This window comes from Schistocerca cancellata, chromosome 5 (assembly GCF_023864275.1).
Source record: "Schistocerca cancellata isolate TAMUIC-IGC-003103 chromosome 5, iqSchCanc2.1, whole genome shotgun sequence".
Taxonomy (NCBI): domain Eukaryota; kingdom Metazoa; phylum Arthropoda; class Insecta; order Orthoptera; family Acrididae; genus Schistocerca; species Schistocerca cancellata.
The window spans coordinates 840,385,187-840,409,970 of record NC_064630.1 but is presented as its reverse complement, the minus strand read 5'-3'; the positions used below and the strand labels follow the sequence as shown (position 1 = coordinate 840,409,970).

Below are 24,784 nucleotides of genomic sequence, written 5' to 3'. Positions count from 1 at the left end.
TAGGAGCACGGCAGAATTCGCATTCGGCTTTTCTCCCAACACACAAAATGTTAGTTTTCGGCCGCATTTGACGAAAGCGCTTCCTTCCGCAACCGCCAGTTCCTCGAGGACGGCGCGGGGAGGCGCGCCCGGCGTCCCAGCAGAGTGACAGCCGAATTGGCGGGCGCACCGCCGCGTGTGTGAGACGCACTGCTGCTCGTTGCACCCCCTGTCATTCGCTGGGCGCGTTCAGCCTTCGACACTAGCGGAGGACGCATCTTGTCCCTGGTGTTCAGCGGAGGGCCTGTGCGGGATGTGGCAGTGTCGTGCTGGAGGGCCCACTGGTAGCGATGTGGGCTTCCTCGCCTCGCCTCGACTCGCCTCGCCTCGCCTCGCCTCACACCAGGTGTCTGCGTAGTTTGCAGTGCATTCGCACCATTCCTATCCCTGTCCCTGTCCCCGTCCCGACTTGTCCCGACTTTGCTCGACTGCCGCTCGCTGCCGCTCGGGTCGTGGTCCATATGACAGCGCAAGCACGACAAACGTCTGCGGGACGAGACGAGACGAGACGAGACGAGACGACTAAGGAATAAATTCGTGGTTACAAATCAAATTTGGAACTCTACACTCCTACACAACAATAGGCGGTGACGTATTTCAGAAATCACCTAACGATTCGTAATGTTTTGTTGTTTACAAAGTCTTCTTGGCAAACTTGGTTAGCACATTCTCCCTCAAACTGAGTTAATTACTGCATTTTCGTACCATTACAGTAGTTTAAAAGGCTTAAAGAAGCATCTTTGTCACAACAGAAAGATAGTTTGAAAATTGGGCTGGCGACATAACAAAAAAAAAAAAAACAGGAAGGGAGCCAGCAGCACCCGGGTTTCCCAGGCGGTCACCCATCCAAGTACTAGCCGGGCCCGATGATGCTTAACTTCGGTGATCGGACGAGAACCGGTGTATTCATCATGGTATGGCCGTTGACGCTCATCTAATGTAGGAGCACGGCAGAATTCGCGTTCGGCTTTTCTCCCAACACACAAAATGTTAGTTTTCGGCCGCATTTGACGAAAGCGCTTCCTTCCGCAACCGCCAGTTCCTCGAGGACGGCGCGGGGAGGCGCGCCCGGCGTCCCAGCAGAGTGACGGCCGAATTGGCGGGCGCACCGCCGCGTGTGTGAGACGCACTGCTGCTCGTTGCACCCCCTGTCATTCGCTGGGCGCGTTCAGCCTTCGACACTAGCGGAGGACGCATCTTGTCCCTGGTGTTCAGCGGAGGGCCTGTGCGGGATGTGGCAGTGTCGTGCTGGAGGGCCCACTGGTAGCGATGTGGGCTTCCTCGCCTCGCCTCGACTCGCCTCGCCTCGCCTCGCCTCACACCAGGTGTCTGCGTAGTTTGCAGTGCATTCGCACCATTCCTATCCCTGTCCCTGTCCCCGTCCCGACTTGTCCCGACTTTGCTCGACTGCCGCTCGCTGCCGCTCGGATCGTGGTCCATATGACAGCGCAAGCACGACAAACGTCTGCGGGACGAGACGAGACGAGACGAGACGAGACGAGACGACTAAGGAATAAATTCGTGGTTACAAATCAAATTTGGAACTCTACACTCCTACACAACAATAGGCGGTGACGTATTTCAGAAATCACCTGCCGATTCGTACTGTTTTGTCGTTTTCAAAGTCTTTTTGGCAAACTTGGTTAGCACATTCTCCCTCAAACTGAGTTAATTACTGCATTTTCGTACCATTACAGTAGTTTAAAAGGCATAAAGAAGCATCTTTGTCACAACAGATAGGTAGTTTGAAAATTGGGCTGGTGACATAACAAAAAAAAAAAAAAACAGGAATGGAGCCAGCAGCACCCGGGTTCCCCAGGTGGTCACCCATCCAAGTACTAGTCGGGCCCGATGATGCTTAACTTCGGTGAACGGACGAGAACCGGTGTATTCATCATGGTATGGCCGTTGGCGCTCATCTAATGTAGGAGCACGGCAGAATTCGCGTTCGGCTTTTCTCCCAACACACAAAATGTTAGTTTTCGGCCGCATTTGACGAAAGCGCTTCCTTCCGCAACCGCCAGTTCCTCGAGGACGGCGCGGGGAGGCGCGCCCGGCGTCCCAGCAGAGTGACGGCCGAATTGGCGGGCGCACCGCCGCGTGTGTGAGACGCACTGCTGCTCGTTGCACCCCCTGTCATTCGCTGGGCGCGTGCAGCCTTCGACACTAGCGGAGGACGCATCTTGTCCCTGATGTTCAGCGGAAGGCCTGTGTGGGGTGTGGCAGTGTCGTGCTGGAGGGCCCACTGGTAGCGATGTGGGCTTCCTCGCCTCGCCTCGCCTCGCCTCGCCACACACCAGGTGTCTGCGTAGTTTGCAGTGCATTCGCACCATTCCTATCCCTGTCCCTGTCCCCGTCCCGACTTGTCCCGACTTTGCTCGACTGCCGCTCGCTGCCGCTCGGGTCGTGGTCCATATGACAGCGCAAGCACGACAAACGTCTGCGGGACGAGACGAGACGAGACGAGACGAGACGACTAACGATTAAATTCGTCGTTACAAATCAAATTTGGAACTCTACACTCCTACACAACAATAGGCGGTGACGTATTTCAGAAATCACCTGCCGATTTGTACTGTTTTGACGTTTTCAAAGTCTTCTTGGCAAACTTGATTAGCACATTCTCCCTCAAACTGAGTTAATTACTGCATTTTCGTACCATTACAGTAGTTTAAAAGGCTTAAAGAAGCATCTTTGTCACAACAGAAAGATAGTTTGAAAATTGGGCTGGCGACATAACAAAAAAAAAAACAGGAAGGGAGCCAGCAGCACCCGGGTTTCCCAGGCGGTCACCCATCCAAGTACTAGCCGGGCCCGATGATGCTTAACTTCGGTGATCGGACGAGAACCGGTGTATTCATCATGGTATGGCCGTTGACGCTCATCTAATGTAGGAGCACGGCAGAATTCGCATTCGGCTTTTCTCCCAACACACAAAATGTTAGTTTTCGGCCGCATTTGACGAAAGCGCTTCCTTCCGCAACCGCCAGTTCCTCGAGGACGGCGCGGGGAGGCGCGCCCGGCGTCCCAGCAGAGTGACAGCCGAATTGGCGGGCGCACCGCCGCGTGTGTGAGACGCACTGCTGCTCGTTGCACCCCCTGTCATTCGCTGGGCGCGTTCAGCCTTCGACACTAGCGGAGGACGCATCTTGTCCCTGGTGTTCAGCGGAGGGCCTGTGCGGGATGTGGCAGTGTCGTGCTGGAGGGCCCACTGGTAGCGATGTGGGCTTCCTCGCCTCGCCTCGACTCGCCTCGCCTCGCCTCGCCTCACACCAGGTGTCTGCGTAGTTTGCAGTGCATTCGCACCATTCCTATCCCTGTCCCTGTCCCCGTCCCGACTTGTCCCGACTTTGCTCGACTGCCGCTCGCTGCCGCTCGGGTCGTGGTCCATATGACAGCGCAAGCACGACAAACGTCTGCGGGACGAGACGAGACGAGACGAGACGAGACGACTAAGGAATAAATTCGTGGTTACAAATCAAATTTGGAACTCTACACTCCTACACAACAATAGGCGGTGACGTATTTCAGAAATCACCTAACGATTCGTAATGTTTTGTTGTTTACAAAGTCTTCTTGGCAAACTTGGTTAGCACATTCTCCCTCAAACTGAGTTAATTACTGCATTTTCGTACCATTACAGTAGTTTAAAAGGCTTAAAGAAGCATCTTTGTCACAACAGAAAGATAGTTTGAAAATTGGGCTGGCGACATAACAAAAAAAAAAACAGGAAGGGAGCCAGCAGCACCCGGGTTTCCCAGGCGGTCACCCATCCAAGTACTAGCCGGGCCCGATGATGCTTAACTTCGGTGATCGGACGAGAACCGGTGTATTCATCATGGTATGGCCGTTGACGCTCATCTAATGTAGGAGCACGGCAGAATTCGCGTTCGGCTTTTCTCCCAACACACAAAATGTTAGTTTTCGGCCGCATTTGACGAAAGCGCTTCCTTCCGCAACCGCCAGTTCCTCGAGGACGGCGCGGGGAGGCGCGCCCGGCGTCCCAGCAGAGTGACGGCCGAATTGGCGGGCGCACCGCCGCGTGTGTGAGACGCACTGCTGCTCGTTGCACCCCCTGTCATTCGCTGGGCGCGTTCAGCCTTCGACACTAGCGGAGGACGCATCTTGTCCCTGGTGTTCAGCGGAGGGCCTGTGCGGGATGTGGCAGTGTCGTGCTGGAGGGCCCACTGGTAGCGATGTGGGCTTCCTCGCCTCGCCTCGACTCGCCTCGCCTCGCCTCGCCTCACACCAGGTGTCTGCGTAGTTTGCAGTGCATTCGCACCATTCCTATCCCTGTCCCTGTCCCCGTCCCGACTTGTCCCGACTTTGCTCGACTGCCGCTCGCTGCCGCTCGGGTCGTGGTCCATATGACAGCGCAAGCACGACAAACGTCTGCGGGACGAGACGAGACGAGACGAGACGAGACGAGACGACTAAGGAATAAATTCGTGGTTACAAATCAAATTTGGAACTCTACACTCCTACACAACAATAGGCGGTGACGTATTTCAGAAATCACCTGCCGATTCGTACTGTTTTGTCGTTTTCAAAGTCTTTTTGGCAAACTTGGTTAGCACATTCTCCCTCAAACTGAGTTAATTACTGCATTTTCGTACCATTACAGTAGTTTAAAAGGCATAAAGAAGCATCTTTGTCACAACAGATAGGTAGTTTGAAAATTGGGCTGGTGACATAACAAAAAAAAAAAAAAAACAGGAATGGAGCCAGCAGCACCCGGGTTCCCCAGGTGGTCACCCATCCAAGTACTAGTCGGGCCCGATGATGCTTAACTTCGGTGAACGGACGAGAACCGGTGTATTCATCATGGTATGGCCGTTGGCGCTCATCTAATGTAGGAGCACGGCAGAATTCGCATTCGGCTTTTCTCCCAACACACAAAATGTTAGTTTTCGGCCGCATTTGACGAAAGCGCTTCCTTCCGCAACCGCCAGTTCCTCGAGGACGGCGCGGGGAGGCGCGCCCGGCGTCCCAGCAGAGTGACGGCCGAATTGGCGGGCGCACCGCCGCGTGTGTGAGACGCACTGCTGCTCGTTGCACCCCCTGTCATTCGCTGGGCGCGTGCAGCCTTCGACACTAGCGGAGGACGCATCTTGTCCCTGATGTTCAGCGGAAGGCCTGTGTGGGGTGTGGCAGTGTCGTGCTGGAGGGCCCACTGGTAGCGATGTGGGCTTCCTCGCCTCGCCTCGCCTCGCCTCGCCACACACCAGGTGTCTGCGTAGTTTGCAGTGCATTCGCACCATTTCTATCCCTGTCCCTGTCCCCGTCCCGACTTGTCCCGACTTTGCTCGACTGCCGCTCGCTGCCGCTCGGGTCGTGGTCCATATGACAGCGCAAGCACGACAAACGTCTGCGGGACGAGACGAGACGAGACGAGACGAGACGACTAACGATTAAATTCGTCGTTACAAATCAAATTTGGAACTCTACACTCCTACACAACAATAGGCGGTGACGTATTTCAGAAATCACCTGCCGATTTGTACTGTTTTGACGTTTTCAAAGTCTTCTTGGCAAACTTGATTAGCACATTCTCCCTCAAACTGAGTTAATTACTGCATTTTCGTACCATTACAGTAGTTTAAAAGGCTTAAAGAAGCATCTTTGTCACAACAGAAAGATAGTTTGAAAATTGGGCTGGCGACATAACAAAAAAAAAAAACAGGAAGGGAGCCAGCAGCACCCGGGTTTCCCAGGCGGTCACCCATCCAAGTACTAGCCGGGCCCGATGATGCTTAACTTCGGTGATCGGACGAGAACCGGTGTATTCATCATGGTATGGCCGTTGACGCTCATCTAATGTAGGAGCACGGCAGAATTCGCATTCGGCTTTTCTCCCAACACACAAAATGTTAGTTTTCGGCCGCATTTGACGAAAGCGCTTCCTTCCGCAACCGCCAGTTCCTCGAGGACGGCGCGGGGAGGCGCGCCCGGCGTCCCAGCAGAGTGACAGCCGAATTGGCGGGCGCACCGCCGCGTGTGTGAGACGCACTGCTGCTCGTTGCACCCCCTGTCATTCGCTGGGCGCGTTCAGCCTTCGACACTAGCGGAGGACGCATCTTGTCCCTGGTGTTCAGCGGAGGGCCTGTGCGGGATGTGGCAGTGTCGTGCTGGAGGGCCCACTGGTAGCGATGTGGGCTTCCTCGCCTCGCCTCGACTCGCCTCGCCTCGCCTCGCCTCACACCAGGTGTCTGCGTAGTTTGCAGTGCATTCGCACCATTCCTATCCCTGTCCCTGTCCCCGTCCCGACTTGTCCCGACTTTGCTCGACTGCCGCTCGCTGCCGCTCGGGTCGTGGTCCATATGACAGCGCAAGCACGACAAACGTCTGCGGGACGAGACGAGACGAGACGAGACGAGACGACTAAGGAATAAATTCGTGGTTACAAATCAAATTTGGAACTCTACACTCCTACACAACAATAGGCGGTGACGTATTTCAGAAATCACCTAACGATTCGTAATGTTTTGTTGTTTACAAAGTCTTCTTGGCAAACTTGGTTAGCACATTCTCCCTCAAACTGAGTTAATTACTGCATTTTCGTACCATTACAGTAGTTTAAAAGGCTTAAAGAAGCATCTTTGTCACAACAGAAAGATAGTTTGAAAATTGGGCTGGCGACATAACAAAAAAAAAAAAACAGGAAGGGAGCCAGCAGCACCCGGGTTTCCCAGGCGGTCACCCATCCAAGTACTAGCCGGGCCCGATGATGCTTAACTTCGGTGATCGGACGAGAACCGGTGTATTCATCATGGTATGGCCGTTGACGCTCATCTAATGTAGGAGCACGGCAGAATTCGCATTCGGCTTTTCTCCCAACACACAAAATGTTAGTTTTCGGCCGCATTTGACGAAAGCGCTTCCTTCCGCAACCGCCAGTTCCTCGAGGACGGCGCGGGGAGGCGCGCCCGGCGTCCCAGCAGAGTGACGGCCGAATTGGCGGGCGCACCGCCGCGTGTGTGAGACGCACTGCTGCTCGTTGCACCCCCTGTCATTCGCTGGGCGCGTTCAGCCTTCGACACTAGCGGAGGACGCATCTTGTCCCTGGTGTTCAGCGGAGGGCCTGTGCGGGATGTGGCAGTGTCGTGCTGGAGGGCCCACTGGTAGCGATGTGGGCTTCCTCGCCTCGCCTCGACTCGCCTCGCCTCGCCTCGCCTCACACCAGGTGTCTGCGTAGTTTGCAGTGCATTCGCACCATTCCTATCCCTGTCCCTGTCCCCGTCCCGACTTGTCCCGACTTTGCTCGACTGCCGCTCGCTGCCGCTCGGGTCGTGGTCCATATGACAGCGCAAGCACGACAAACGTCTGCGGGACGAGACGAGACGAGACGAGACGAGACGAGACGACTAAGGAATAAATTCGTGGTTACAAATCAAATTTGGAACTCTACACTCCTACACAACAATAGGCGGTGACGTATTTCAGAAATCACCTGCCGATTCGTACTGTTTTGTCGTTTTCAAAGTCTTTTTGGCAAACTTGGTTAGCACATTCTCCCTCAAACTGAGTTAATTACTGCATTTTCGTACCATTACAGTAGTTTAAAAGGCATAAAGAAGCATCTTTGTCACAACAGATAGGTAGTTTGAAAATTGGGCTGGTGACATAACAAAAAAAAAAAAAACAGGAATGGAGCCAGCAGCACCCGGGTTCCCCAGGTGGTCACCCATCCAAGTACTAGTCGGGCCCGATGATGCTTAACTTCGGTGAACGGACGAGAACCGGTGTATTCATCATGGTATGGCCGTTGGCGCTCATCTAATGTAGGAGCACGGCAGAATTCGCGTTCGGCTTTTCTCCCAACACACAAAATGTTAGTTTTCGGCCGCATTTGACGAAAGCGCTTCCTTCCGCAACCGCCAGTTCCTCGAGGACGGCGCGGGGAGGCGCGCCCGGCGTCCCAGCAGAGTGACGGCCGAATTGGCGGGCGCACCGCCGCGTGTGTGAGACGCACTGCTGCTCGTTGCACCCCCTGTCATTCGCTGGGCGCGTGCAGCCTTCGACACTAGCGGAGGACGCATCTTGTCCCTGATGTTCAGCGGAAGGCCTGTGTGGGGTGTGGCAGTGTCGTGCTGGAGGGCCCACTGGTAGCGATGTGGGCTTCCTCGCCTCGCCTCGCCTCGCCTCGCCACACACCAGGTGTCTGCGTAGTTTGCAGTGCATTCGCACCATTCCTATCCCTGTCCCTGTCCCCGTCCCGACTTGTCCCGACTTTGCTCGACTGCCGCTCGCTGCCGCTCGGGTCGTGGTCCATATGACAGCGCAAGCATGACAAACGTCTGCGGGACGAGACGAGACGAGACGAGACGAGACGACTAAGGAATAAATTCGTGGTTACAAATCAAATTTGGAACTCTACACTCCTACACAACAATAGGCGGTGACGTATTTCAGAAATCACCTGCCGATTTGTACTGTTTTGACGTTTTCAAAGTCTTCTTGGCAAACTTGGTTAGCACATTCTCCCTCAAACTGAGTTAATTACTGCATTTTCGTACCATTACAGTAGTTTAAAAGGCTTAAAGAAGCATCTTTGTCACAACAGAAAGGTAGTTTGAAAATTGGGCTGGCGACATAACAAAAAAAAACAGGAAGGGAGCCAACAGCACCCGGGTTTCCCAGGCGGTCACCCATCCAAGTACTAGCCGGGCCCGATGACGCTTAACTTCGGTGATCGGACGAGAACCGGTGTATTCATCATGGTATGGCCGTTGACGCTCATCTAATGTAGGAGCACGGCAGAATTCGCGTTCGGCTTTTCTCCCAACACACAAAATGTTAGTTTTCGGCCGCATTTGACGAAAGCGCTTCCTTCCGCAACCGCCAGTTCCTCGAGGACGGCGCGGGGAGGCGCGCCCGGCGTCCCAGCAGAGTGACGGCCGAATTGGCGGGCGCACCGCCGCGTGTGTGAGACGCACTGCTGCTCGTTGCACCCCCTGTCATTCGCTGGGCGCGTTCAGCCTTCGACACTAGCGGAGGACGCATCTTGTCCCTGGTGTTCAGCGGAGGGCCTGTGCGGGATGTGGCAGTGTCGTGCTGGAGGTCCCACTGGTAGCGATGTGGGCTTCCTCGCCTCGCCTCGCCTCGCCACGCCTCGCCTCACACCAGGTGTCTGCGTAGTTTGCAGTGCATTCGCACCATTCCTATCCCTGTCCCAGTCCCCGTCCCGACTTGTCCCGACTTTGCTCGACTGCCGCTCGCTGCCGCTCGGGTCGTGGTCCATATGACAGCGCAAGCACGACAAACGTCTGCGGGACGAGACGAGACGAGACGAGACGAGACGACTAACGATTAAATTCGTCGTTACAAATCAAATTTGGAACTCTACACTCCTACACAACAATAGGCGGTGACGTATTTCAGAAATCACCTGCCGATTTGTACTGTTTTGACGTTTTCAAAGTCTTCTTGGCAAACTTGATTAGCACATTCTCCCTCAAACTGAGTTAATTACTGCATTTTCGTACCATTACAGTAGTTTAAAAGGCTTAAAGAAGCATCTTTGTCACAACAGAAAGATAGTTTGAAAATTGGGCTGGCGACATAACAAAAAAAAAAACAGGAAGGGAGCCAGCAGCACCCGGGTTTCCCAGGCGGTCACCCATCCAAGTACTAGCCGGGCCCGATGATGCTTAACTTCGGTGATCGGACGAGAACCGGTGTATTCATCATGGTATGGCCGTTGACGCTCATCTAATGTAGGAGCACGGCAGAATTCGCATTCGGCTTTTCTCCCAACACACAAAATGTTAGTTTTCGGCCGCATTTGACGAAAGCGCTTCCTTCCGCAACCGCCAGTTCCTCGAGGACGGCGCGGGGAGGCGCGCCCGGCGTCCCAGCAGAGTGACGGCCGAATTGGCGGGCGCACCGCCGCGTGTGTGAGACGCACTGCTGCTCGTTGCACCCCCTGTCATTCGCTGGGCGAGTTCAGCCTTCGACACTAGCGGAGGACGCATCTTGTCCCTGGTGTTCAGCGGAGGGCCTGTGCGGGATGTGGCAGTGTCGTGCTGGAGGGCCCACTGGTAGCGATGTGGGCTTCCTCGCCTCGCCTCGACTCGCCTCGCCTCGCCTCGCCTCACACCAGGTGTCTGCGTAGTTTGCAGTGCATTCGCACCATTCCTATCCCTGTCCCTGTCCCCGTCCCGACTTGTCCCGACTTTGCTCGACTGCCGCTCGCTGCCGCTCGGGTCGTGGTCCATATGACAGCGCAAGCACGACAAACGTCTGCGGGACGAGACGAGACGAGACGAGACGAGACGACTAAGGAATAAATTCGTGGTTACAAATCAAATTTGGAACTCTACACTCCTACACAACAATAGGCGGTGACGTATTTCAGAAATCACCTAACGATTCGTAATGTTTTGTTGTTTACAAAGTCTTCTTGGCAAACTTGGTTAGCACATTCTCCCTCAAACTGAGTTAATTACTGCATTTTCGTACCATTACAGTAGTTTAAAAGGCTTAAAGAAGCATCTTTGTCACAACAGAAAGATAGTTTGAAAATTGGGCTGGCGACATAACAAAAAAAAAAACAGGAAGGGAGCCAGCAGCACCCGGGTTTCCCAGGCGGTCACCCATCCAAGTACTAGCCGGGCCCGATGATGCTTAACTTCGGTGATCGGACGAGAACCGGTGTATTCATCATGGTATGGCCGTTGACGCTCATCTAATGTAGGAGCACGGCAGAATTCGCATTCGGCTTTTCTCCCAACACACAAAATGTTAGTTTTCGGCCGCATTTGACGAAAGCGCTTCCTTCCGCAACCGCCAGTTCCTCGAGGACGGCGCGGGGAGGCGCGCCCGGCGTCCCAGCAGAGTGACGGCCGAATTGGCGGGCGCACCGCCGCGTGTGTGAGACGCACTGCTGCTCGTTGCACCCCCTGTCATTCGCTGGGCGCGTTCAGCCTTCGACACTAGCGGAGGACGCATCTTGTCCCTGGTGTTCAGCGGAGGGCCTGTGCGGGATGTGGCAGTGTCGTGCTGGAGGGCCCACTGGTAGCGATGTGGGCTTCCTCGCCTCGCCTCGACTCGCCTCGCCTCGCCTCGCCTCACACCAGGTGTCTGCGTAGTTTGCAGTGCATTCGCACCATTCCTATCCCTGTCCCTGTCCCCGTCCCGACTTGTCCCGACTTTGCTCGACTGCCGCTCGCTGCCGCTCGGGTCGTGGTCCATATGACAGCGCAAGCACGACAAACGACTGCGGGACGAGACGAGACGAGACGAGACGAGACGACTAAGGAATAAATTCGTGGTTACAAATCAAATTTGGAACTCTACACTCCTACACAACAATAGGCGGTGACGTATTTCAGAAATCACCTAACGATTCGTAATGTTTTGTTGTTTACAAAGTCTTCTTGGCAAACTTGGTTAGCACATTCTCCCTCAAACTGAGTTAATTACTGCATTTTCGTACCATTACAGTAGTTTAAAAGGCTTAAAGAAGCATCTTTGTCACAACAGAAAGATAGTTTGAAAATTGGGCTGGCGACATAACAAAAAAAAAAAAACAGGAAGGGAGCCAGCAGCACCCGGGTTTCCCAGGCGGTCACCCATCCAAGTACTAGCCAGGCCCGATGATGCTTAACTTCGGTGATCGGACGAGAACCGGTGTATTCATCATGGTATGGCCGTTGACGCTCATCTAATGTAGGAGCACGGCAGAATTCGCGTTCGGCTTTTCTCCCAACACACAAAATGTTAGTTTTCGGCCGCATTTGACGAAAGCGCTTCCTTCCGCAACCGCCAGTTCCTCGAGGACGGCGCGGGGAGGCGCGCCCGGCGTCCCAGCAGAGTGACGGCCGAATTGGCGGGCGCACCGCCGCGTGTGTGAGACGCACTGCTGCTCGTTGCACCCCCTGTCATTCGCTGGGCGCGTTCAGCCTTCGACACTAGCGGAGGACGCATCTTGTCCCTGGTGTTCAGCGGAGGGCCTGTGCGGGATGTGGCAGTGTCGTGCTGGAGGGCCCACTGGTAGCGATGTGGGCTTCCTCGCCTCGCCTCGACTCGCCTCGCCTCGCCTCGCCTCACACCAGGTGTCTGCGTAGTTTGCAGTGCATTCGCACCATTCCTATCCCTGTCCCTGTCCCCGTCCCGACTTGTCCCGACTTTGCTCGACTGCCGCTCGCTGCCGCTCGGGTCGTGGTCCATATGACAGCGCAAGCACGACAAACGTCTGCGGGACGAGACGAGACGAGACGAGACGAGACGAGACGACTAAGGAATAAATTCGTGGTTACAAATCAAATTTGGAACTCTACACTCCTACACAACAATAGGCGGTGACGTATTTCAGAAATCACCTGCCGATTCGTACTGTTTTGTCGTTTTCAAAGTCTTTTTGGCAAACTTGGTTAGCACATTCTCCCTCAAACTGAGTTAATTACTGCATTTTCGTACCATTACAGTAGTTTAAAAGGCATAAAGAAGCATCTTTGTCACAACAGATAGGTAGTTTGAAAATTGGGCTGGTGACATAACAAAAAAAAAAAAAAACAGGAATGGAGCCAGCAGCACCCGGGTTCCCCAGGTGGTCACCCATCCAAGTACTAGTCGGGCCCGATGATGCTTAACTTCGGTGAACGGACGAGAACCGGTGTATTCATCATGGTATGGCCGTTGGCGCTCATCTAATGTAGGAGCACGGCAGAATTCGCGTTCGGCTTTTCTCCCAACACACAAAATGTTAGTTTTCGGCCGCATTTGACGAAAGCGCTTCCTTCCGCAACCGCCAGTTCCTCGAGGACGGCGCGGGGAGGCGCGCCCGGCGTCCCAGCAGAGTGACGGCCGAATTGGCGGGCGCACCGCCGCGTGTGTGAGACGCACTGCTGCTCGTTGCACCCCCTGTCATTCGCTGGGCGCGTGCAGCCTTCGACACTAGCGGAGGACGCATCTTGTCCCTGATGTTCAGCGGAAGGCCTGTGTGGGGTGTGGCAGTGTCGTGCTGGAGGGCCCACTGGTAGCGATGTGGGCTTCCTCGCCTCGCCTCGCCTCGCCTCGCCACACACCAGGTGTCTGCGTAGTTTGCAGTGCATTCGCACCATTCCTATCCCTGTCCCTGTCCCCGTCCCGACTTGTCCCGACTTTGCTCGACTGCCGCTCGCTGCCGCTCGGGTCGTGGTCCATATGACAGCGCAAGCACGACAAACGTCTGCGGGACGAGACGAGACGAGACGAGACGAGACGACTAACGATTAAATTCGTCGTTACAAATCAAATTTGGAACTCTACACTCCTACACAACAATAGGCGGTGACGTATTTCAGAAATCACCTAACGATTCGTAATGTTTTGTTGTTTACAAAGTCTTCTTGGCAAACTTGGTTAGCACATTCTCCCTCAAACTGAGTTAATTACTGCATTTTCGTACCATTACAGTAGTTTAAAAGGCTTAAAGAAGCATCTTTGTCACAACAGAAAGATAGTTTGAAAATTGGGCTGGCGACATAACAAAAAAAAAAAACAGGAAGGGAGCCAGCAGCACCCGGGTTTCCCAGGCGGTCACCCATCCAAGTACTAGCCGTGCCCGATGATGCTTAACTTCGGTGATCGGACGAGAACCGGTGTATTCATCATGGTATGGCCGTTGACGCTCATCTAATGTAGGAGCACGGCAGAATTCGCGTTCGGCTTTTCTCCCAACACACAAAATGTTAGTTTTCGGCCGCATTTGACGAAAGCGCTTCCTTCCGCAACCGCCAGTTCCTCGAGGACGGCGCGGGGAGGCGCGCCCGGCGTCCCAGCAGAGTGACGGCCGAATTGGCGGGCGCACCGCCGCGTGTGTGAGACGCACTGCTGCTCGTTGCACCCCCTGTCATTCGCTGGGCGCGTTCAGCCTTCGACACTAGCGGAGGACGCATCTTGTCCCTGGTGTTCAGCGGAGGGCCTGTGCGGGATGTGGCAGTGTCGTGCTGGAGGGCCCACTGGTAGCGATGTGGGCTTCCTCGCCTCGCCTCGACTCGCCTCGCCTCGCCTCGCCTCACACCAGGTGTCTGCGTAGTTTGCAGTGCATTCGCACCATTCCTATCCCTGTCCCTGTCCCCGTCCCGACTTGTCCCGACTTTGCTCGACTGCCGCTCGCTGCCGCTCGGGTCGTGGTCCATATGACAGCGCAAGCACGACAAACGTCTGCGGGACGAGACGAGACGAGACGAGACGAGACGAGACGACTAAGGAATAAATTCGTGGTTACAAATCAAATTTGGAACTCTACACTCCTACACAACAATAGGCGGTGACGTATTTCAGAAATCACCTGCCGATTCGTACTGTTTTGTCGTTTTCAAAGTCTTTTTGGCAAACTTGGTTAGCACATTCTCCCTCAAACTGAGTTAATTACTGCATTTTCGTACCATTACAGTAGTTTAAAAGGCATAAAGAAGCATCTTTGTCACAACAGATAGGTAGTTTGAAAATTGGGCTGGTGACATAACAAAAAAAAAAAAAAACAGGAATGGAGCCAGCAGCACCCGGGTTCCCCAGGTGGTCACCCATCCAAGTACTAGTCGGGCCCGATGATGCTTAACTTCGGTGAACGGACGAGAACCGGTGTATTCATCATGGTATGGCCGTTGGCGCTCATCTAATGTAGGAGCACGGCAGAATTCGCGTTCGGCTTTTCTCCCAACACACAAATTGTTAGTTTTCGGCCGCATTTGACGAAAGCGCTTCCTTCCGCAACCGCCAGTTCCTCGAGGACGGCGCGGGGAGGCGCGCCCGGCGTCCCAGCAGAGTGACGGCCGAATTGGCGGGCGCACCGCCGCGTGTGTGAGACGCACTGCTGCTCGTTGCACCCCCTGTCATTCGCTGGGCGCGTGCAGCCTTCGACACTAGCGGAGGACGCATCTTGTCCCTGATGTTCAGCGGAAGGCCTGTGTGGGGTGTGGCAGTGTCGTGCTGGAGGGCCCACTGGTAGCGATGTGGGCTTCCTCGCCTCGCCTCGCCTCGCCTCGCCACACACCAGGTGTCTGCGTAGTTTGCAGTGCATTCGCACCATTCCTATCCCTGTCCCCGTCCCCGTCCCGACTTGTCCCGACTTTGCTCGACTGCCGCTCGCTGCCGCTCGGGTCGTGGTCCATATGACAGCGCAAGCATGACAAACGTCTGCGGGACGAGACGAGACGAGACGAGACGAGACGACTAAGGAATAAATTCGTGGTTACAAATCAAATTTGGAACTCTACACTCCTACACAACAATAGGCGGTGACGTATTTCAGAAATCACCTGCCGATTTGTACTGTTTTGACGTTTTCAAAGTCTTCTTGGCAAACTTGGTTAGCACATTCTCCCTCAAACTGAGTTAATTACTGCATTTTCGTACCATTACAGTAGTTTAAAAGGCTTAAAGAAGCATCTTTGTCACAACAGAAAGGTAGTTTGAAAATTGGGCTGGCGACATAACAAAAAAAAACAGGAAGGGAGCCAACAGCACCCGGGTTTCCCAGGCGGTCACCCATCCAAGTACTAGCCGGGCCCGATGATGCTTAACTTCGGTGATCGGACGAGAACCGGTGTATTCATCATGGTATGGCCGTTGACGCTCATCTAATGTAGGAGCACGGCAGAATTCGCGTTCGGCTTTTCTCCCAACACACAAAATGTTAGTTTTCGGCCGCATTTGACGAAAGCGCTTCCTTCCGCAACCGCCAGTTCCTCGAGGACGGCGCGGGGAGGCGCGCCCGGCGTCCCAGCAGAGTGACGGCCGAATTGGCGGGCGCACCGCCGCGTGTGTGAGACGCACTGCTGCTCGTTGCACCCCCTGTCATTCGCTGGGCGCGTGCACCCTTCGACACTAGCGGAGGACGCATCTTGTCCCTGGTGTTCAGCGGAAGGCCTGTGCGGGGTGTGGCAGTGTCGTGCTGGAGGGCCCACTGGTAGCGATGTGGGCTTCTTCGCCTCGCCTCGCCTCGCCTCGCCACACACCAGGTGTCTGCGTAGTTTGCAGTGCATTCGCACCATTCCTATCCCTGTCCCCGTCCCCGTCCCGACTTGTCCCGACTTTGCTCGACTGCCGCTCGCTGCCGCTCGGGTCGTGGTCCATATGACAGCGCAAGCACGACAAACGTCTGCGGGACGAGACGAGACGAGACGAGACGAGACGAGACGACTAAGGAATAAATTCGTGGTTACAAATCAAATTTGGAACTCTACACTCCTACACAACAATAGGCGGTGACGTATTTCAGAAATCACCTGCCGATTTGTACTGTTTTGACGTTTTCAAAGTCTTCTTGGCAAACTTGGTTAGCACATTCTCCCTCAAACTGAGTTAATTACTGCATTTTCGTACCATTACAGTAGTTTAAAAGGCTTAAAGAAGCATCTTTGTCACAACAGAAAGGTAGTTTGAAAATTGGGCTGGCGACATAACAAAAAAAAAACAGGAAGGGAGCCAACAGCACCCGGGTTTCCCAGGCGGTAACCCATCCAAGTACTAGCCGGGCCCGATGATGCTTAACTTCGGTGATCGGACGAGAACCGGTGTATTCATCATGGTATGGCCTTTGACGCTCATCTAATGTAGGAGCACGGCAGAATTCGCGTTCGGCTTTTCTCCCAACACACAAAATGTTAGTTTTCGGCCGCATTTGACGAAAGCGCTTCCTTCCGCAACCGCCAGTTCCTCGAGGACGGCGCGGGGAGGCGCGCCCGGCGTCCCAGCAGAGTGACGGCCGAATTGGCGGGCGCACCGCCGCGTGTGTGAGACGCACTGCTGCTCGTTGCACCCCCTGTCATTCGCTGGGCGCGTTCAGCCTTCGACACTAGCGGAGGACGCATCTTGTCCCTGGTGTTCAGCGGAGGGCCTGTGCGGGATGTGGCAGTGTCGTGCTGGAGGGCCCACTGGTAGCGATGTGGGCTTCCTCGCCTCGCCTCGACTCGCCTCGCCTCGCCTCGCCTCACACCAGGTGTCTGCGTAGTTTGCAGTGCATTCGCACCATTCCTATCCCTGTCCCTGTCCCCGTCCCGACTTGTCCCGACTTTGCTCGACTGCCGCTCGCTGCCGCTCGGGTCGTGGTCCATATGACAGCGCAAGCACGACAAACGTCTGCGGGACGAGACGAGACGAGACGAGACGAGACGAGACGACTAAGGAATAAATTCGTGGTTACAAATCAAATTTGGAACTCTACACTCCTACACAACAATAGGCGGTGACGTATTTCAGAAATCACCTGCCGATTCGTACTGTTTTGTCGTTTTCAAAGTCTTTTTGGCAAATTTGGTTAGCACATTCTCCCTCAAACTGAGTTAATTACTGCATTTTCGTACCATTACAGTAGTTTAAAAGGCATAAAGAAGCATCTTTGTCACAACAGAAAGGTAGTTTGAAAATTGGGCTGGTGACATAACAAAAGAAAAAAAAACAGGAATGGAGCCAGCAGCACCCGGATTTCCCAGGTGGTCACCCATCCAAGTACTAGTCGGGCCCGATGATGCTTAACTTCGGTGAACGGACGAGAACCGGTGTATTCATCATGGTATGGCCGTTGGCGCTCATCTAATGTAGGAGCACGGCAGAATTCGCGTTCGGCTTTTCTCCCAACACACAAAATGTTAGTTTTCGGCAGCATTTGACGAAAGCGCTTCCTTCCGCAACCGCCAGTTCCTCGAGGACGGCGCGGGGAGGCGCGCCCGGCGTCCCAGCAGAGTGACGGCCGAATTGGCGGGCGCACCGCCGCGTGTGTGAGACGCACTGCTGCTCGTTGCACCCCCTGTCATTCGCTGGGCGCGTTCAGCCTTCGACACTAGCGGAGGACGCATCTTGTCCCTGGTGTTCAGCGGAGGGCCTGTGTGGGATGTGGCAGTGTCGTGCTGGAGGGCCCACTGGTAGCGATGTGGGCTTCCTCGCCTCGCCTCGCCTCGCCACGCCTCGCCTCACACCAGGTGTCTGCGTAGTTTGCAGTGCATTCGCACCATTCCTATCCCTGTCCCAGTCCCCGTCCCGACTTGTCCCGACTTTGCTCGACTGCCGCTCGCTGCCGCTCGGGTCGTGGTCCATATGACAGCGCAAGCACGACAAACGTCTGCGGGACGAGACGAGACGAGACGAGACGAGACGACTAACGATTAAATTCGTCGTTACAAATCAAATTTGGAACTCTACACTCCTACACAACAATAGGCGGTGACGTATTTCAGAAATCACCTGCCGATTTGTACTGTTTTGACGTTTTCAAAGTCTTCTTGGCAAACTTGATTAGCACATTTTCCCTCAAACTGAGTTAATTACTGCATTTTCGTACCATTACAGTAGTTTAAAAGGCTTAAAGAAGCATCTTTGTCACAACAGAAAGATAGTTTGAAAATTGGGCTGGCGACATAACAAAAAAAAAAACAGGAAGGGAGCCAGCAGCACCCGGGTTTCCCAGGCGGTCACCCATCCAAGTACTAGCCGGGCCCGATGATGCTTAACTTCGGTGATCGGACGAGAACCGGTGTATTCATCATGGTATGGCCGTTGACGCTCATCTAATGTAGGAGCACGGCAGAATTCGCGTTCGGCTTTTCTCCCAACACACAAAATGTTAGTTTTCGGCCGCATTTGACGAAAGCGCTTCCTTCCGCAACCGCCAGTTCCTCGAGGACGGCGCGGGGAGGCGCGCCCGGCGTCCCAGCAGAGTGACGGCCGAATTGGCGGGCGCACCGCCGCGTGTGTGAGACGCACTGCTGCTCGTTGCACCCCCTGTCATTCGCTGGGCGCGTTCAGCCTTCGACACTAGCGGAGGACGCATCTTGTCCCTGGTGTTCAGCGGAGGGCCTGTGCGGGATGTGGCAGTGTCGTGCTGGAGGGCCCACTGGTAGCGATGTGGGCTTCCTCGCCTCGCCTCGACTCGCCTCGCCTCGCCTCGCCTCACACCAGGTGTCTGCGTAGTTTGCAGTGCATTCGCACCATTCCTATCCCTGTCCCTGTCCCCGTCCCGACTTGTCCCGACTTTGCTCGACTGCCGCTCGCTGCCGCTCGGGTCGTGGTCCATATGACAGCGCAAGCACGACAAACGTCTGCGGGACGAGACGAGACGAGACGAGACGAGACGACTAAGGAATAAATTCGTGGTTACAAATCAAATTTGGAACTCTACACTCCTACACAACAATAGGCGGTGACGTATTTCAGAAATCACCTAACGATTCGTAATGTTTTGTTGTTTACAAAGTCTTCTTGGCAAACTTGGTTAGCACATTCTCCCTCAAACTGAGTTAATTACTGCATTTTCGTACCATTACAGTAGTTTAAAAGGCTTAAAGAAGCATCTTTGTCACAACAGAAAGATAGTTTGAAAATTGGGCTGGCGACATAACAAAAAAAAAAACAGGAAGGGAGCCAGCAGCACCCGGGTTTCCCAGGCGGTCACCCATCCAAGTACTAGCCGGGCCCGATGATGCTTAACTTCGGTGATCGGACGAGAACCGGTGTATTCATCATGGTATGGCCGTTGACGCTCATCTAATGTAGGAGCACGGCAGAATTCGCGTTCGGCTTTTCTCCCAACACACAAAATGTTAGTTTTCGGCCGCATTTGACGAAAGCGCTTCCTTCCGCAACCGCCAGTTCCTCGAGGACGGCGCGGGGAGGCGCGCCCGGCGTCCCAGCAGAGTGACGGCCGAATTGGCGGGCGCACCGCCGCGTGTGTGAGACGCACTGCTGCTCGTTGCACCCCCTGTCATTCGCTGGGCGCGTTCAGCCTTCGACACTAGCGGAGGACGCATCTTGTCCCTGGTGTTCAGCGGAGGGCCTGTGCGGGATGTGGCAGTGTCGTGCTGGAGGGCCCACTGGTAGCGATGTGGGCTTCCTCGCCTCGCCTCGACTCGCCTCGCCTCGCCTCGCCTCACACCAGGTGTCTGCGTAGTTTGCAGTGCATTCGCACCATTCCTATCCCTGTCCCTGTCCCCGTCCCGACTTGTCCCGACTTTGCTCGACTGCCGCTCGCTGCCGCTCGGGTCGTGGTCCATATGACAGCGCAAGCACGACAAACGTCTGCGGGACGAGACGAGACGAGACGAGACGAGACGACTAAGGAATAAATTCGTGGTTACAAATCATATTTGGAACTCTACACTCCTACACAACAATAGGCGGTGACGTATTTCAGAAATCACCTAACGATTCGTAATGTTTTGTTGTTTACAAAGTCTTCTTGGCAAACTTGGTTAGCACATTCTCCCTCAAACTGAGTTAATTACTGCATTTTCGTACCATTACAGTAGTTTAAAAGGCTTAAAGAAGCATCTTTGTCACAACAGAAAGATAGTTTGAAAATTGGGCTGGCGACATAACAAAAAAAAAAACAGGAAGGGAGCCAGCAGCACCCGGGTTTCCCAGGCGGTCACCCATCCAAGTACTAGCCGGGCCCGATGATGCTTAACTTCGGTGATCGGACGAGAACCGGTGTATTCATCATGGTATGGCCGTTGACGCTCATCTAATGTAGGAGCACGGCAGAATTCGCGTTCGGCTTTTCTCCCAACACACAAAATGTTAGTTTTCGGCCGCATTTGACGAAAGCGCTTCCTTCCGCAACCGCCAGTTCCTCGAGGACGGCGCGGGGAGGCGCGCCCGGCGTCCCAGCAGAGTGACGGCCGAATTGGCGGGCGCACCGCCGCGTGTGTGAGACGCACTGCTGCTCGTTGCACCCCCTGTCATTCGCTGGGCGCGTTCAGCCTTCGACACTAGCGGAGGACGCATCTTGTCCCTGGTGTTCAGCGGAGGGCCTGTGCGGGATGTGGCAGTGTCGTGCTGGAGGGCCCACTGGTAGCGATGTGGGCTTCCTCGCCTCGCCTCGACTCGCCTCGCCTCGCCTCGCCTCACACCAGGTGTCTGCGTAGTTTGCAGTGCATTCGCACCATTCCTATCCCTGTCCCTGTCCCCGTCCCGACTTGTCCCGACTTTGCTCGACTGCCGCTCGCTGCCGCTCGGGTCGTGGTCCATATGACAGCGCAAGCACGACAAACGTCTGCGGGACGAGACGAGACGAGACGAGACGAGACGAGACGACTAAGGAATAAATTCGTGGTTACAAATCAAATTTGGAACTCTACACTCCTACACAACAATAGGCGGTGACGTATTTCAGAAATCACCTGCCGATTTGTACTGTTTTGACGTTTTCAAAGTCTTCTTGGCAAACTTGGTTAGCACATTCTCCCTCAAACTGAGTTAATTACTGCATTTTCGTACCATTACAGTAGTTTAAAAGGCTTAAAGAAGCATCTTTGTCACAACAGAAAGGTAGTTTGAAAATTGGGCTGGCGACATAACAAAAAAAAAACAGGAAGGGAGCCAACAGCACCCGGGTTTCCCAGGCGGTCACCCATCCAAGTACTAGCCGGGCCCGATGATGCTTAACTTCGGTGATCGGACGAGAACCGGTGTATTCATCATGGTATGGCCTTTGACGCTCATCTAATGTAGGAGCACGGCAGAATTCGCGTTCGGCTTTTCTCCCAACACACAAAATGTTAGTTTTCGGCCGCATTTGACGAAAGCGCTTCCTTCCGCAACCGCCAGTTCCTCGAGGACGGCGCGGGGAGGCGCGCCCGGCGTCCCAGCAGAGTGACGGCCGAATTGGCGGGCGCACCGCCGCGTGTGTGAGACGCACTGCTGCTCGTTGCACCCCCTGTCATTCGCTGGGCGCGTTCAGCCTTCGACACTAGCGGAGGACGCATCTTGTCCCTGGTGTTCAGCGGAGGGCCTGTGCGGGATGTGGCAGTGTCGTGCTGGAGGGCCCACTGGTAGCGATGTGGGCTTCCTCGCCTCGCCTCGACTCGCCTCGCCTCGCCTCGCCTCACACCAGGTGTCTGCGTAGTTTGCAGTGCATTCGCACCATTCCTATCCCTGTCCCTGTCCCCGTCCCGACTTGTCCCGACTTTGCTCGACTGCCGCTCGCTGCCGCTCGGGTCGTGGTCCATATGACAGCGCAAGCACGACAAACGTCTGCGGGACGAGACGAGACGAGACGAGACGAGACGAGACGACTAAGGAATAAATTCGTGGTTACAAATCAAATTTGGAAATCTACACTCCTACACAAAAATAGGCGGTGACGTATTTCAGAAATCACCTGCCGATTCGTACTGTTTTGTCGTTTTCAAAGTCTTTTTGGCAAACTTGGTTAGCACATTCTCCCTCAAACTGAGTTAATTACTGCATTTTCGTACCATTACAGTAGTTTAAAAGGCATAAAGAAGCATCTTTGTCACAACAGAAAGGTAGTTTGAAAATTGGGCTGGTGACATAACAAAAAAAAAAAAAACAGGAATGGAGCCAGCAGCACCCGGATTTCCCAGGTGGTCACCCATCCAAGTACTAGTCGGGCCCGATGATGCTTAACTTCGGTGAACGGACGAGAACCGGTGTATTCATCATGGTATGGCCGTTGGCGCTCATCTAATGTAGGAGCACGGCAGAATTCGCGTTCGGCTTTTCTCCCAACACACAAAATGTTAGTTTTCGGCAGCATTTGACGAAAGCGCTTCCTTCCGCAACCGCCAGTTCCTCGAGGACGGCGCGGGGAGGCGCGCCCGGCGTCCCAGCAGAGTGACGGCTGAATTGGCGGGCGCACCGCCGCGTGTGTGAGACGCACTGCTGCTCGTTGCACCCCCTGTCATTCGCTGGGCGCGTTCAGCCTTCGACACTAGCGGAGGACGCATCTTGTCCCTGGTGTTCAGCGGAGGGCCTGTGCGGGATGTGGCAGTGTCGTGCTGGAGGGCCCACTGGTAGCGATGTGGGCTTCCTCGCCTCGCCTCGCCTCGCCACGCCTCGCCTCACACCAGGTGTCTGCGTAGTTTGCAGTGCATTCGCACCATTCCTATCCCTGTCCCAGTCCCCGTCCCGACTTGTCCCGACTTTGCTCGACTGCCGCTCGCTGCCGCTCGGGTCGTGGTCCATATGACAGCGCAAGCACGACAAACGTCTGCGGGACGAGACGAGACGAGACGAGACGAGACGAGACGACTAAGGAATAAATTCGTGGTTACAAATCAAATTTGGAACTCTACACTCCTACACAACAATAGGCGGTGACGTATTTCAGAAATCACCTGCCGATTTGTACTGTTTTGACGTTTTCAAAGTCTTCTTGGCAAACTTGGTTAGCACATTCTCCCTCAAACTGAGTTAATTACTGCATTTTCGTACCATTACAGTAGTTTAAAAGGCTTAAAGAAGCATCTTTGTCACAACAGAAAGGTAGTTTGAAAATTGGGCTGGCGACATAACAAAAAAAAACAGGAAGGGAGCCAACAGCACCCGGGTTTCCCAGGCGGTCACCCATCCAAGTACTAGCCGGGCCAGATGATGCTTAACTTCGGTGATCGGACGAGAACCGGTGTATTCATCATGGTATGGCCGTTGACGCTCATCTAATGTAGGAGCACGGCAGAATTCGCGTTCGGCTTTTCTCCCAACACACAAAATGTTAGTTTTCGGCCGCATTTGACGAAAGCGCTTCCTTCCGCAACCGCCAGTTCCTCGAGGACGGCGCGGGGAGGCGCGCCCGGCGTCCCAGCAGAGTGACGGCCGAATTGGCGGGCGCACCGCCGCGTGTGTGAGACGCACTGCTGCTCGTTGCACCCCCTGTCATTCGCTGGGCGCGTTCAGCCTTCGACACTAGCGGAGGACGCATCTTGTCCCTGGTGTTCAGCGGAGGGCCTGTGCGGGATGTGGCAGAGTCGTGCTGGAGGGCCCACTGGTAGCGATGTGGGCTTCCTCGATTCGCCTCGCCTCGCCTCGCCTCGCCTCGCCTTGCCTCACACCAGGTGTCTGCGTAGTTTGCAGTGCATTCGCACCATTCCTATCCCTGTCCCTGTCCCTGTCCCGACTTGTCCCGACTTTGCTCGACTGCCGCTCGCTGCCGCTCGGGTCGTGGTCCATATGACAGCGCAAGCACGACAAACGTCTGCGGGACGAGACGAGACGAGACGAGACGAGACGAGACGACTAAGGAATAAATTCGTGGTTACAAATCAAATTTGGAACTCTACACTCCTACACAACAATAGGCGGTGACGTATTTCAGAAATCACCTGCCGATTCGTACTGTTTTGTCGTTTTCAAAGTCTTTTTGGCAAACTTGGTTAGCACATTCTCCCTCAAACTGAGTTAATTACTGCATTTTCGTACCATTACAGTAGTTTAAAAGGCATAAAGAAGCATCTTTGTCACAACAGATAGGTAGTTTGAAAATTGGGCTGGTGACATAACAAAAAAAAAAAAAAAAAAACAGGAATGGAGCCAGCAGCACCCGGGTTCCCCAGGTGGTCACCCATCCAAGTACTAGTCGGGCCCGATGATGCTTAACTTCGGTGAACGGACGAGAACCGGTGTATTCATCATGGTATGGCCGTTGGCGCTCATCTAATGTAGGAGCACGGCAGAATTCGCGTTCGGCTTTTCTCCCAACACACAAAATGTTAGTTTTCGGCCGCATTTGACGAAAGCGCTTCCTTCCGCAACCGCCAGTTCCTCGAGGACGGCGCGGGGAGGCGCGCCCGGCGTCCCAGCAGAGTGACGGCCGAATTGGCGGGCGCACCGCCGCGTGTGTGAGACGCACTGCTGCTCGTTGCACCCCCTGTCATTCGCTGGGCGCGTGCAGCCTTCGACACTAGCGGAGGACGCATCTTGTCCCTGATGTTCAGCGGAAGGCCTGTGTGGGGTGTGGCAGTGTCGTGCTGGAGGGCCCACTGGTAGCGATGTGGGCTTCCTCGCCTCGCCTCGCCTCGCCTCG

General features: G+C 54.6%; 25 non-coding genes across 25 annotated transcripts; all 25 read right to left on the bottom strand.

Moving 5' to 3' along the window:
* Positions 1-848: 848 nt before the first annotated feature.
* LOC126189587 (5S ribosomal RNA) lies at positions 849-967 on the bottom strand. Its single transcript, XR_007538088.1, has one exon. It is a non-coding gene; the product is annotated as a 5S ribosomal RNA (ribosomal RNA).
* Positions 968-1,833: 866 nt separating this feature from the next.
* LOC126189695 (5S ribosomal RNA) lies at positions 1,834-1,952 on the bottom strand. The gene has a single exon (XR_007538193.1). It is a non-coding gene; the product is annotated as a 5S ribosomal RNA (ribosomal RNA).
* Positions 1,953-2,799: 847 nt separating this feature from the next.
* On the bottom strand, positions 2,800-2,918 carry LOC126189586 (5S ribosomal RNA). The gene has a single exon (XR_007538087.1). It is a non-coding gene; the product is annotated as a 5S ribosomal RNA (ribosomal RNA).
* Positions 2,919-3,775: 857 nt separating this feature from the next.
* LOC126189585 (5S ribosomal RNA) lies at positions 3,776-3,894 on the bottom strand. The gene has a single exon (XR_007538086.1). It is a non-coding gene; the product is annotated as a 5S ribosomal RNA (ribosomal RNA).
* An 867-nt stretch (positions 3,895-4,761) lies between these two features.
* Positions 4,762-4,880, bottom strand: LOC126189693 (5S ribosomal RNA). Its single transcript, XR_007538190.1, has one exon. It is a non-coding gene; the product is annotated as a 5S ribosomal RNA (ribosomal RNA).
* Positions 4,881-5,728: 848 nt separating this feature from the next.
* On the bottom strand, positions 5,729-5,847 carry LOC126189584 (5S ribosomal RNA). The gene has a single exon (XR_007538085.1). It is a non-coding gene; the product is annotated as a 5S ribosomal RNA (ribosomal RNA).
* Positions 5,848-6,706: 859 nt separating this feature from the next.
* On the bottom strand, positions 6,707-6,825 carry LOC126189583 (5S ribosomal RNA). Its single transcript, XR_007538084.1, has one exon. It is a non-coding gene; the product is annotated as a 5S ribosomal RNA (ribosomal RNA).
* Positions 6,826-7,690: 865 nt separating this feature from the next.
* On the bottom strand, positions 7,691-7,809 carry LOC126189692 (5S ribosomal RNA). Its single transcript, XR_007538189.1, has one exon. It is a non-coding gene; the product is annotated as a 5S ribosomal RNA (ribosomal RNA).
* Positions 7,810-8,654: 845 nt separating this feature from the next.
* Positions 8,655-8,773, bottom strand: LOC126189534 (5S ribosomal RNA). Its single transcript, XR_007538036.1, has one exon. It is a non-coding gene; the product is annotated as a 5S ribosomal RNA (ribosomal RNA).
* An 852-nt stretch (positions 8,774-9,625) lies between these two features.
* LOC126189582 (5S ribosomal RNA) lies at positions 9,626-9,744 on the bottom strand. The gene has a single exon (XR_007538083.1). It is a non-coding gene; the product is annotated as a 5S ribosomal RNA (ribosomal RNA).
* An 857-nt stretch (positions 9,745-10,601) lies between these two features.
* On the bottom strand, positions 10,602-10,720 carry LOC126189581 (5S ribosomal RNA). The gene has a single exon (XR_007538082.1). It is a non-coding gene; the product is annotated as a 5S ribosomal RNA (ribosomal RNA).
* Positions 10,721-11,579: 859 nt separating this feature from the next.
* Positions 11,580-11,698, bottom strand: LOC126189568 (5S ribosomal RNA). Its single transcript, XR_007538070.1, has one exon. It is a non-coding gene; the product is annotated as a 5S ribosomal RNA (ribosomal RNA).
* An 866-nt stretch (positions 11,699-12,564) lies between these two features.
* On the bottom strand, positions 12,565-12,683 carry LOC126189691 (5S ribosomal RNA). Its single transcript, XR_007538188.1, has one exon. It is a non-coding gene; the product is annotated as a 5S ribosomal RNA (ribosomal RNA).
* An 848-nt stretch (positions 12,684-13,531) lies between these two features.
* Positions 13,532-13,650, bottom strand: LOC126189667 (5S ribosomal RNA). The gene has a single exon (XR_007538166.1). It is a non-coding gene; the product is annotated as a 5S ribosomal RNA (ribosomal RNA).
* Positions 13,651-14,516: 866 nt separating this feature from the next.
* LOC126189690 (5S ribosomal RNA) lies at positions 14,517-14,635 on the bottom strand. The gene has a single exon (XR_007538187.1). It is a non-coding gene; the product is annotated as a 5S ribosomal RNA (ribosomal RNA).
* Positions 14,636-15,480: 845 nt separating this feature from the next.
* Positions 15,481-15,599, bottom strand: LOC126189503 (5S ribosomal RNA). The gene has a single exon (XR_007538007.1). It is a non-coding gene; the product is annotated as a 5S ribosomal RNA (ribosomal RNA).
* Positions 15,600-16,450: 851 nt separating this feature from the next.
* On the bottom strand, positions 16,451-16,569 carry LOC126189664 (5S ribosomal RNA). The gene has a single exon (XR_007538163.1). It is a non-coding gene; the product is annotated as a 5S ribosomal RNA (ribosomal RNA).
* Positions 16,570-17,434: 865 nt separating this feature from the next.
* LOC126189644 (5S ribosomal RNA) lies at positions 17,435-17,553 on the bottom strand. Its single transcript, XR_007538143.1, has one exon. It is a non-coding gene; the product is annotated as a 5S ribosomal RNA (ribosomal RNA).
* An 852-nt stretch (positions 17,554-18,405) lies between these two features.
* LOC126189579 (5S ribosomal RNA) lies at positions 18,406-18,524 on the bottom strand. The gene has a single exon (XR_007538081.1). It is a non-coding gene; the product is annotated as a 5S ribosomal RNA (ribosomal RNA).
* An 857-nt stretch (positions 18,525-19,381) lies between these two features.
* LOC126189577 (5S ribosomal RNA) lies at positions 19,382-19,500 on the bottom strand. Its single transcript, XR_007538079.1, has one exon. It is a non-coding gene; the product is annotated as a 5S ribosomal RNA (ribosomal RNA).
* An 857-nt stretch (positions 19,501-20,357) lies between these two features.
* LOC126189576 (5S ribosomal RNA) lies at positions 20,358-20,476 on the bottom strand. Its single transcript, XR_007538078.1, has one exon. It is a non-coding gene; the product is annotated as a 5S ribosomal RNA (ribosomal RNA).
* An 861-nt stretch (positions 20,477-21,337) lies between these two features.
* Positions 21,338-21,456, bottom strand: LOC126189627 (5S ribosomal RNA). The gene has a single exon (XR_007538127.1). It is a non-coding gene; the product is annotated as a 5S ribosomal RNA (ribosomal RNA).
* An 865-nt stretch (positions 21,457-22,321) lies between these two features.
* On the bottom strand, positions 22,322-22,440 carry LOC126189643 (5S ribosomal RNA). The gene has a single exon (XR_007538142.1). It is a non-coding gene; the product is annotated as a 5S ribosomal RNA (ribosomal RNA).
* Positions 22,441-23,295: 855 nt separating this feature from the next.
* On the bottom strand, positions 23,296-23,414 carry LOC126189622 (5S ribosomal RNA). Its single transcript, XR_007538122.1, has one exon. It is a non-coding gene; the product is annotated as a 5S ribosomal RNA (ribosomal RNA).
* Positions 23,415-24,289: 875 nt separating this feature from the next.
* LOC126189688 (5S ribosomal RNA) lies at positions 24,290-24,408 on the bottom strand. The gene has a single exon (XR_007538186.1). It is a non-coding gene; the product is annotated as a 5S ribosomal RNA (ribosomal RNA).
* Positions 24,409-24,784: the final 376 nt, after the last annotated feature.